The sequence below is a fragment of the Mus pahari genome, chromosome 13 (genome assembly GCF_900095145.1).
Source record: "Mus pahari chromosome 13, PAHARI_EIJ_v1.1, whole genome shotgun sequence".
Taxonomy (NCBI): domain Eukaryota; kingdom Metazoa; phylum Chordata; class Mammalia; order Rodentia; family Muridae; genus Mus; species Mus pahari.
The window spans coordinates 62869558-62881831 of NC_034602.1; the positions used below are offsets into that span (position 1 = coordinate 62869558).

The window sequence follows — 12274 nt, forward strand, 5'->3', positions numbered from 1 at the left end:
AACTGTCTCTGGAGAGGTTCCACCTGTGCCTGACAAATACGGAGGTGGATCCTCGCAGCCTACCATTGGACTGAGCACAGGGTCCCCAATGAAGGAGCTAGAGAAAGGACACAGGGAGCTGAAGGAATTTGCAACCCCATAGGAGGAACAACAATATGAACTAACCAGTACCCCCAGACTCCCAGGGACTAAATCATATCTCCACTTCTAGTTTTGTATCACTAGGTTCTAGGGCCTACTTAGTGTTGTGCCTCTATATTTTTAACTCTTTTCTCCAAGAGTGTGAGATCTGGATTGTTCTCCAGTTTGATTTTTTGTCTAATCCACCACCCTGTACCTAATCTGTCTTGCTCCTCCCTATCGTCCAGATGGATGCCATGTTAATCCTCTCCATGTCCCTGCTTGCTGCTGGATGCCCACACATGCACCTCTTTCTCTAATCCTACTTGGACATGGATCACCTGAGACTAACCAACACCTGCCTATCCACACAATCCTTACTCCTTGGAGTTACCATCCCACCATGGTAGCCATGCTCCATGGGGGTATGGCCTCCAACGTCTATGCTCTTGCATCTTGAATCTCATCTTGCTCTCTTCACAAAACAAACCCAAATCTAAGTTGTTCGGCAGTGGGTGAAGAATAGGAAAATGCTGTGAAAGTATTGAGATCCTTTAAAATGTGATCCTTTGGGGCTGGAGAGATGGCTCAGCGGTTAAGAACTGACTATTCTTCGGAATGTCCTGAGTTCAAATCCCAGCAACAACATGGTGGCTCACAGTCATCTATAATGAGATCTGATGCCCTCTTCTGGTGTGTCTGAAGACAGCTACAGTGTACTTACCTATAATAATAAATAAATCTTTTTTAAAAATGTGATCCTTTTCATTCCTCTTTTAAAATACATAGAAAAAAGAAATAGAACTATAAGAACCACATCTGCCATGTGTTGGGGGTTGGTTTGGTGCTGCTGTGTGTTCAAATGCTAAATACTGGCCCCCAAGATCTGGTTGCTCCGGATGAGCAGATCCTTACATACACCAAGTGATGCCATATAAATCTTGCTCCCCAGTTTAAAGCTATCGGTTAAATAAACATGACTACAGCCAACTACTGGGGAGAATAGAAAGAGGCTGAGCTTCAGTTGCTGGACTTGGAGTCACAAGTAGGGACCACAAGGACAGAAGGAGAGATGGGAAGAAGAAAGGAGGAAAGAGGGAGAAGACAGAGAGAACAGACCTACATTAGACCAGGAGCACATGAGTGAAATCCGCCACACACACACACACACACACACACACACACACACACACACACACACACGCACACACACACCAATAGACTGATGGAGCAGAAATAACCTGGGAAGACTCAAACAGCAAGTATTTGGGGAGCACAGCTGAGAAAGTAGACAGTCTAGCGTTGGAAAAATAGATTCAAAGTAATTCCCCAGTAATTGTGCAAAGGCCAAATAAATAAATCACAGTCTGAGACTCATTCATTTGGAAGCCAACAGGAATAGAAATAATTAATTTACAGTCATGTTTCCGAAGTGCTTTGAGTTAGTAGGAGTGTATGTTTGTGTTGAATGTCTAATGCTTTATGCTACTGGTACCAGGACCAGAGCAGATGTTCAGCATCCTTTAATTCTTAGTGGAGTGGACATGCGTCTCAGGAAAGAGTCAAAGCAGAAGACACTGGCTTCAAGTCATCTTTTAAAACTCTCTTTGTATCTTCCTATTCTTGTTTCCTGTATTCTAGTCCACATGTTCCCTATCCCAAAGCATAACTGTGAGCCATGCATGCCTGTACAGTGCTGGCACAATTCAGGCACTAAGTAATTAAACTTGTATTATTAAATGTAAAAATAAGACATTTCTACTTCCCCCCTGCCTCTCTGTGCCCCTTGCTCTATCGTGATCCTGATGAGAGACTCTCCCCTGCAGCAGGCACTAGGCTGAGAGTCAGGATGGGCTCAGAGAAGGCAAAAGAGCCAAAGGGAAAAGGCTGACACCTCTGGCAGTTTCCTCATCTGTGTGTCCTAGTTTGGCTTTCTATTGCTGTGAAGGGACACCATGACCATAGCAACGCTTATAAAGGAAAACATTTCACTGGGGTTGGCTTACTGTCCAGAGGTTAATCCTTTATCGTCATAGCAGGAAGCCTGACAGCACACAAGCAGGCATGGTGCTGGACAGGTAGCTGAGAGTTCTATATCTTACTCCACAGGCAGCAAGAGAGACAGGGAACCACAGGGCCTGGTCTTGAGCTTCTGAGACATCAAAGCCCTCCCCCAGTGACACACCTCCTCCTACAAGGCCACGCCTCCTCCTACAAGGCCACACCTACTCCAACAAGACCACACCTACTCCAATAAGACCACGCCTACCCCAACAAGGCCACACCTCCTAATAGTGCTAGTGCCATCCCTATGAGCCCATACAGACACATGGTTAATGTGTCTAGCACGTTGACTAAGCACATGTGCATGTACACTGTGGTAATATTTTGTAGTAGCAATTTGACAGCAAACCCTATTTCCCTAAATTTTTTTTCTCATTCATCAGTTTTTCTGGGATAGTTGTTCTCATTCTTTTTGTAGCAACTTCAGCATATGACTTTTTACTTTTCTTATAAAACCCCAAAACATCAGGGCAGTGGTGGCACAGGCTTTTAATTCCAGTACACTCAGGAGGTAGAAGCAAGTCTGAGTTTGAGGCCAGCCTGGTATACAATGTGAATTCCAGGACAGGCAGGACTACACAGTGTAAACCCTGTCTGGAAAAAAAAAGCAAGACAAAACAACCAAATAAACAAACAAAACACCATTGACTGTTCCACTTAAAAGATGCCCACTCTCCCTTTGCTTCGGTACATCTGAATTGCTGGCAATGTTGTTTGTGTTCTGTGAGACCATTATTAAGGAAAGTAGGGGTGGGGCAAATACAAGCATGACAGAACCAAGACAGCTGATAACTAAGGAAAGCTACAGATGACCACGCAGGAAGCTAATTCTGTGTGAGTGTGCCAGGACAAAGGTTTTGTCCCAGGTCAGGATGGGACAAAACGGGATGTCAAAAGATTCCAAAAGTGTCAAGGGGGGGGAACACTATTTGGACATACTTTAGCTGCTTCTTTGTGTGTTTTAGAAATGTAAGTGAAAAGGCAACACACTTTGCAAGGGAAAGCTCTCTCTCTCTAAATAAAAATGAGATAAGCCAGGTGACTGGTATATCCTTGCATCGCACTTCGAAGGCTGAAGCCAATGGGTATGGAGTTTGGGGCCAGCCTGAGCTACTTGGTGGACATTGTATCTCAAAAAACAAGCAACCAATCCATGAATCCATCTATGTATGCATACACATTTGTTTTCATTTTTAATTAATTGGCAATATTTTTAAGTAGCCCATATATTTTATTTTCTTCACTGGGAGAAGGTAACTTCTCCAGGAGATGTCTTCCTTTTCCTTCTTATTTAGTTTTTTTTTTTTCTGTGTAGGACTGAACTAAGCCTTCTATATGCTAAGCAAGATTTCCACCCCTTCATCACGCTGCCAGCCCTGAAAGAGGCCATTTCTTCTCTGGGAGCTTGGGGTAGTATCTGACCCATCTCTTTTCATTTTAAACAGGTTGGGAGGCTACATTTCAGTGTTACACAGAAGGCAGGATAAGAGTCAGCAGGGCCATAGTCATCAAAACTAGGATGTGACCAAAGAAGCCACGTCAAGGGAGCAATGGAGCCTTCCCTACCAGGCAGAAAACATGAACGAATCGAGCATCCTCCTGCCATTGTGGCCTTGGCCAGCCCCTCCCTTCCCCGACCCTATCCCTAGCACTGGTTATCCCCAGTGGGCAGCTGGGTGTGAGAGCTTTTCCGGGACTCCCCAGCACTATTTTTAACCTGGTATTTTCTGCTTATAGACTTTCCACTGGGGCAGCCCCCATGTCATTCCAGCTGGGAAATCGGAGAGCTCAACCGGCCTGTGGCAAAAGAAGTATTTTTAGCTGAAATGTGGGGAACTCAGGGTCTTCATCTTTTTTGGACCTCAGAGTGGGATGCACAAAAGGGAAGACAGCTACGGGCCCAGCAGTGCACCCCTAAATTCCCCAGTGACAGTTGATCTTGCTGGTGGGAGGATTGTGCAGAAAGGCCACTGTGGTTCTTTCCCAGCAAACGTGTTGTCTCCCTCCACATAGAGGTGTCACCCATGCTCCTCCTGAAGGTCAGATATTCATCAGTGGCACCCAGGAATTGATGGGCTATGGATTTTGAGCCTTGTACTAGATACACGAAACCAGAAACTGACAGAGGGTCTAACAGTCCCAGGGAGATAAGGCCCTCCAGACGATGGTCTGCCAGGGAGATGAGGCTCTCCAGATGACAGCCCTCCAGTATTTTGTGTTGACACCATCAGTAATGTTCATAGACTGACACTCTAAACTTAGTACCATAGCAGTACTTTTTTAAATTAATGGGCTTTAGTCTTAAAAATACTTTTTTAGGAACTAGGGAAATGGTTGTCAGTAAAGTACCCACCACACAAGGTGAGGACCTGAGTTTAATTCCCCAGACCTTGTAAAAGCAGGGTCATGATGTGTAATCTTAGCACTGGGGTGGGGAAAGGAGGATCCATAGCCAAAGCAATTAAGGAAGGCAAGTGAAATTGACTTGTGGCTGCCTCATGAATGCATGTACACACACACACAAACACACACACACACATACACACATGCATACATACACATNCATACACACACATACACACATGCATACATATACACATACATACATATACATCACACACATATACACATATATGTATATACACATACATACACATATATATATACATACACACACATAAATACACATGCATACACACATGCATACATAAACACATGCATACATACACACATACATAAACATACATACTCACATCACATGCATACACACACATATGCACACACATACACATACATGCACACATACATACACACACATGTACACATACACCCATATACACATACATACATATACATCACACACATATACACGTACATACACACTTACACACATATACATACACACACATACATACATATACATACANACATATACACATACATACACACATCATACATACACACATCATACACATACACATATACACATCACACACATACCAACACATCACATACATACAGACATACACACAATACACACATCACACACATACACACATATGCACATACATACACACATATATACACACATATATACACACATACACACATACATGCATGCATACATACATACAAACATACACACACTCCTCAATCTACATGTATACATTCTCACATTATCACACACATACACCACACTCATACAGTATACACACAATCAATTAAAGAAAATACTTTTTAGCTTTCTCTTCCCCAATTAAGCCAATTGTCAAAAGAGATGATAGCTTTTATCCAACTTCCTTTTTTTCCTGCTATATATGGTATCCTACTATGAAAAAAAATAAACTCTAAATCAGTTAAGATATAGATGGAGCTTTGCCATCAAAGGCAGCAAATGAATCAAAGGAAGAGCAGACTCCAGCCTAGGGGTTGGGGGAGAACAGACAGGCATCTAGGCCATGGATACCTGACTCGAAACCACGATGAAGCAGCTAAGGGGAACACATTCAGAGATGACCTGAGAAGGATGCTAGCATGATGAAGCAGCTAAGGGGAACACATTCAGAGATGACCTGAGAAGGATACTGGCAGTAAGGTTTTAGTGATGTATTGGATTCCTATCCTATGCTTACAAATTACCACAGGCTTGATGAGTTAAAGCAATGCCCTCTTTTCTTCTGGAGGAAGAAGCCTGAAATCAGTCTCACTGGACTAAATCAAGGCATCCTCAGGAGTTCCCTGGGGTACTGAGGGCAGAGACTACCGCCTGTCTCTTCAAACTGCAAATACAAGCTGGGTGTCTCAGTTTGGGGTCCCCTCTTGCATCTTCAAAGCCCAACCCATCCACACCCCTACACCTACATCTGCAATCATCTTACTGCCTGGCAACACGGACCTGAGACCTTCTTCTCAGAGGAGTTAAGTAGTGACATCTCACACACGCCCACATAACCGGGGACAGGCTGGCTTCTCAAAATCATCAACTTAACCAGACCGGAAGGCTTCCTTTTCCCTGATTCCATGTCAACAGCCATTGAATACCCCTGCGTTACTCAGTGAGATGCATGCTAACCACGAGCACCGAGAACTTGGAATGTTGCTGGTTTAAATTTATACTAGATAGGAGAACTATGAAGCATAAGGATTGGTTACAAGAAAAACAAGGTAAAGTGTTTAATAATTATATTTGCTACATGTGAAAACTATAAAACATTGGAGATTTGGAGCCAAAGAAAATAACTGTTTTGTCCTTTAATCTTCTCCTCAAGGACAGCTGACTCTCCAACACCCATATTTCATATCAAGAGAGATATCATTTTAGGGCACATGCAACTAAGTGTATCAGCTGGAAACAATAACCACAAGGAAAACTGTTACATCTGCCCAGCGGCTTTCAAGAAGCCCTTGTTCCCAAGCCCTCCACACACAGTCTATGGGAGAAGCCACCTCTCTCAGGGAAAGAAACTTTTCAGAGGGACCCCAGCCAGCTGCCTATGCAGTAGAGAGACTTAAGCACTCAGGGCTGCCTGCCTGGTAGGGGAGACCTCCTGGCTCAGGCTAACTAAGCTTGCCCTTCATAAGGAATTCTTTCATACCCAATCTTCCTAAATTTCAGAGACCTCAGAATTCTGTCTCATGACCTGATAATTTGGCTCCTTTGCTATTTTGAGGACATCTTGTTTGTTCATAAATTTAAATTCATAACTATTTAAGGAGGCGTAAGTACCAAGTTCTTCCTCGGGGGTTACCCTTGAGCACACGTGTCTCCCAACTTGATTCTGAGCCATGTGGTGAAAGACTCTGTTTCTGTAATTGCTCCGTCCTCCTTCCTCCCAAAACCAGTACATGGCTTCAGTTCTGACCTGTAGCCAAAGCAGGGACCCTCTGAGAGACACTGGCTGTGATGCTCGAAATTGCCTGCCAAGTTTTCTCTGATTGGGTTTCTCTGGGTGCTGAACAGACAATTTAGTCCTTGGCTGAGGCTCAGGATAATAAGCACTAGAAAACACTCGCTGAGAGGAAAACCAACCTGAAGGCGTGTGTGTGTGTGTGTGTGTGTGTGTGTGTGTGTGCCTCTTGTCCAGGCAGCCCTCCTGCAGGATTCTCCACAGCCCCTCCCCACCAAGTTCCCGAATCCTCCCTTGGAATTTCCTGAGGGACAGCAGGGATAAGGTCACCTCTTGTCACCTCTTGTTCTAATGAGGTGATTCTGGATTCCTGATGGGTCTCTAAATAGCTTCAGGATGGGGTTGGTTGCCAGAAAGACCAGACCTTGATTAGAAGCTGGTGGTTTCTAGTCCCCTTCCCCAAAGGGGGTGCTGGGGATTCAATTAACAATCAATTGTGCCTGTTTAATTGAGCCTCCTTAAAAGCTCCTGGATGCTGGGATTTAAAATGTTTAGCCAATGCATCCTCATGTCATACCCGTTACACCCATATCCCTTCTCCTGGCTGTCCCTTCATGCCCTTCATCATAAATCAGTACCTTTTAAGAAAAATGTCTCTCTGAGCACTGGGAGTCTTTCTACCAACTCCTTGCACCTGAGGAGTGGGTGTGGGGTCCCCCTGGCTTATAGTTCATCAGTCAGAAGTCAGGCAGCCGGGGACCTGCTATCAACGTGTGAAGGCAGCTCAAGGGACAAGCCCTTTAACTCCAGGTAAACTGTCAGAATTGAGTTGAATTGTTGGCACTGAGCTGGTGTCAGGGAGTCGGAGAAGTGGCATTATAAAAATCTGGAGTCAGGAGGAGAGAGCGCCTGTCAGCTCATCAACTGTCATGAAGGTCAAGGTGGGAGAAGAGACGAAATGGCAAACGCACCCTGCTCATTTCTCCCACTACCATCGCCACATTAAAAATGCAGCTCTCGGGGCTGGCGAGATGGCTCAGCGGGTAAGAGTACTGACTGCTCTTCCGAAGGTCCTGAGTTCAAATCCCAGCAACCACATGGTGGCTCACAACCACCCATAATGAGTTCTGATGCCCTCTTCTGGTGTGTCTGAAGTAAGCTACAGTGTACTTACAGTGTATAACAATAAATAAATCTTAAAAAAAAAAAAAACAATGCAGCTCTCCGACACAGAAAATAGGACCCAGTTCACATGTGAGAAAACCAGGGCAAAGAGAGGTTAACCAAGCCCTGCACTCATTTCCTGCTGAACTCTCATTTCTGATCTCACTTGCCTTGGACAAGATTGTCTTAAAGGTAAGAAAAATATAAAGTGAATCCATGTCGAGTTGGCTTCCATGACACACCCCAGAGGTAGAGCATCCTGCCTGCCTGCAGGATGAGACTCTGACACGGACAAAGGCGACAATCGGGTACCATCGAGATAAGCCTTAAAAAATCCTCAGCAGAGGAGAACAGGATCCTTTCCATCACTGGATTCTACACGGTCAGCTTCGCCAGGGGTGGAGCAGACTCCTCGTCGGAGTACCTAATTAGCTCATCAGTTCCAACGAAGAGAACGAAAGAGCACAGATCCTGAACACCGGCCTAAGACCAATGCACAAAAGGCACCAGGTCATACAGTCTAGGGCAGAGTGTTCTCTGTCACTGTGCTCACTCGGGTCACTGGGTAAAGGGCAGGCAGGCTGACGGAGGATCTTCACCCAAATCTCTCTTCCCTGCATTCCTGTTGCAGGATTGATTGCTTAGTTAGAAGTTGAGCTTCCAGAGTGCACAAAACCTTATTTTCTTATATGCCCAAGTGTCTAGTTCCGTGCCTGGCATTTAAGCTCTTATCAACTGGATAGGAGAATCTGCTCCTCTCCGTGCCAAACTGTACTCAAGACTCTCTCATAGATCTCACACTTGGCTTCTACCCCCCACCCCCGGGGTAACTGTGTTGTCCTAGTTGGAGAAAGTCACACCAAACTATTCACAATATTGATTTTTCACCCTATAAGAGTCCCCAGGTATGAGATCCTGGTATTGTCCAACTGGACACAGTGGTACCTGCCTGTAATCCCAGCACTTGGGAGGCAGGACAGGAGGATCACAAATTCAAGGCCAGACTCAGCACTACATGTGGAGCTTGAGTCCAGCCTGGGCTCCATGAGACCCTGTTTCAGAAAATCAAAGGCAAAAACAGAAGTCTCCTGATGTCATCTTCTCTAATTGGCTGCAGGGGCATTGTAATGAAATGACACCTCTTGGCTTCAGAGAGATATGAGCCCTAAAACTGTGCACGCATGCTTTTCTGTTGCTTCCATTTTATCATAGAAGCTGTAGGAAACTACCACCACACCTTTCATTACACGCTAGGTCCAAACTGACCGCAGTCACTCACAAATAGCTATCAGGTACCCACTGTATGCCAGGCATTCTTATAACAAAGAGCAAAGACCCTGAAACATCTCTGCCTTTGAAAGCTGACATTCTAGTACAGGGTGAAAGAGGAAAATGAAGTAAAATGCATTTTGCCTAGTGATGATGTGTTCTGGAAAGATCCAACAGAGTGAGGTGGGGTAGCCATTTTCAACCTACACAAACCAAGCACTCAAATGGATTTTGTGCCAAATCAAACTCAATACTCTAGTGGCTTGATTCTTATAAATACCGATACATCAAGGAAGGGACCACTGGGTGATGAAAGAGTCCACCTTTGAAGCAGAGCCTATTCCTAAGCCAGGAATGCCACAGTCTTGACTTGAGGTGTCAGAGACATTCGTGGAATTAATTGTCACAATGGCTTCAGGGACACAATTATTTCAATGTCTAGTTGTATGTACTAAATATCTATGATTTTTTGAACTTCAAGACCCCAATGAAGGGTTTTCTCAAATACTTAATGAGGCTTTATAGAATGCACCAAGTATTACATATAGTTACTTGTAATAAATATTTCCCTTACCACATGGTATCCTTGGAGGTGGAAACAATACCCACTCCTCTTCCTGATGGAGGAAAGAGACTTGTCAAGGTGACTTGCCATGGCCACAATCCAGCCGCTTTTAAAAGCTAGAGCTGGAGGGGGCCAGCGAGATGGCTCAGCAAGAAAGGTGATTGCCGTGCAGTGCTGGCAACCTGAGTTCCATCCCTGGGATCCACATAAAGGCAGAAGGAGAAAACCAGCTCCTCATAGCTGTCCTCTGGCCTCTGCACACATGCTGTGGCACGCCTGACCCCACACCACCATTGCACACATCCACAGTAACAATAAATTCGTTAAAACTTGGAACCGGTGAATAAAATTAAAAACAGATGAATAAAATAAAAACAGGTGGATAATTTTTAAAAAGCCGTGTTCTCCTTCATAAGCAGTGCTTCCGTGTGGCACTTTTTTCATTCAGTAGTTCCTGTATTTGCACCAGAGGAAGGGGGAGGGGGAGGGGGATAGAGAGGGGGATGAAGGGATAGACAGACAGACAGACACACAACAAGACAAAGAGAGACTTAGAGGAACAAGCAAAGGAAGTCTGAGTCTACCTGACCTCTCAGTGGGGACCTAGAACTTTGTTCATTTCCCCTTAAGCCAAGCAGTATGGCTTCCCACTTGCTTGGGTAGAACAGATGACACAGATGGGACAGGGGTGCATACTTCTTGATGGCAGGGCAAATCATCACTGCCTGTCTTGGGTGTTTTCACCAAACAGTTGGTGTCACAGCACTTCCTAGTCCCCAGGGAGCCCCTGTGACAGCACTGGGAGAGACAGATCTTTGTGTTGAAGGACACTGGGGTACAACCAAGAGAGACAGGAGTAACAGCATCATCTCCCTGTTGAAGTTGCATAATGAGGGCCAGAGAGAGCAGTGTGTGAGGCTATCCCCTCTCTGGAGGCACTGCCCTCCCGTCTCCCTCTCTCCCTGACTGTGGACCCCCTCCACTGTCAGGGAGAGACAAGAAACAGGCTTCCGAGGCTGCTTTCTTTAAAGGCTCAGATGCCTTGCCTTGTTGATGCCTGAGGACATCTAACACACACACACACACACACACACACACACCACCAACCTTTTACCTTCACTCTGCCTTAGACTTTGGGTCTGCTTCCTGCTGAGCTCTGCACACAAACACGCAACTATTTAAAGAATGTCTATCTGAAAACGGTCTCACGGCCGGGGGGGGGGGGGGGGGGAGGGGGGAATGATCGGCTCTAAATAAATCCTTATCTCTTACTCCCCTTCAAGCCTGAAGCACAAGCCAGCTCTATACAGACATGACGGCACTGTCCTCTACCCTGTTCCATAGTCCCCAGAGTGGTGCCTCAAAATCCCCAGTGGCTATGCTGAAACCTTCCAGAAATAGGGAGCTTTGCAGAGAGACCAGCCCAGGAGGAGACTCACCTCCCACACAGGAGCGATCACCGCTCTGTGGAAACTGAGGCCATGCCTCGATAGCTTCCCTGGAGCATTAGACCCTGAACAAAAAAATGATCATCACCCAGAGCACCCTGAGCCTATACATACTTGTGTGCCCCTCTGGCCCCTGCCCCGACATTTCCCTGTTCAATCCTGAAGTTAGCAGTCCCCCCCCCCCTCCGCTGTCTTTTGTGTTTTCAATATGGCTGATTCAGGGGCCTCATGTCCACACTGGGATTTCTGTAACAATGAGGGGAAAGTTTATGGAGGAATCAATTCTATGTCTTCAACAGCAACAACAACAAAATCCCCATTCTTGGAAATCTACATGGAGAGATTAATAAAGCATTTCTTCTGTCTCCTTACCTCACTGGAAGGATGACTTAGGTTTTTTATTTGTACTGCAATCCTGGCCCATATGGAACTTTCTGGAACGCTCCCCACCACCACCACCACCACCACCACCACCACCATAAAAGCTTCGCAGCTCCCTAAGGATTAGGTTATTCCAGGTTCCACTCACCCTAAAGATACTTCATACAATAAAACCTCTTGTTGTCATCAGGAGGAGTCTGCAGGTCCTAACTGCTCAGCTGAGCACCTACAGCAGACATCAACCCCAGGACCCTGGTTATAGAAACTGATTTTGAGTGCCATCTCATACAAGACTAGTGGGTATCAGGGGACCGATGAATGTTGGTGGTATCCTGACTGACACAACCCCAAAAGCCTAGTTGTTGTTGTTTGTTTGGGAGGTTTGCCAACATGTTTGCAGCACTTCTTTTTTTTTT

The 12274-nt window shown here is 45.4% G+C and overlaps 1 protein-coding gene across 3 annotated transcripts in view; it reads right to left on the reverse strand.

Moving 5' to 3' along the window:
• The window catches only part of Corin (corin, serine peptidase), a 195745-nt gene that overhangs the window by 181586 nt on the left and 1885 nt on the right, over positions 1–12274 (reverse strand). The window contains exon 1 of one of the 3 annotated variants that reach the window (XM_029545006.1): positions 11144–11179. The exons of the other annotated variants lie outside the window; for them this stretch is intronic. The gene's annotated coding sequence lies outside the window, so the exon portion shown is untranslated. Of the gene's footprint in view, positions 1–11143; positions 11180–12274 lie in introns of those variants that run through there. 3 annotated transcript variants of the gene reach the window in all.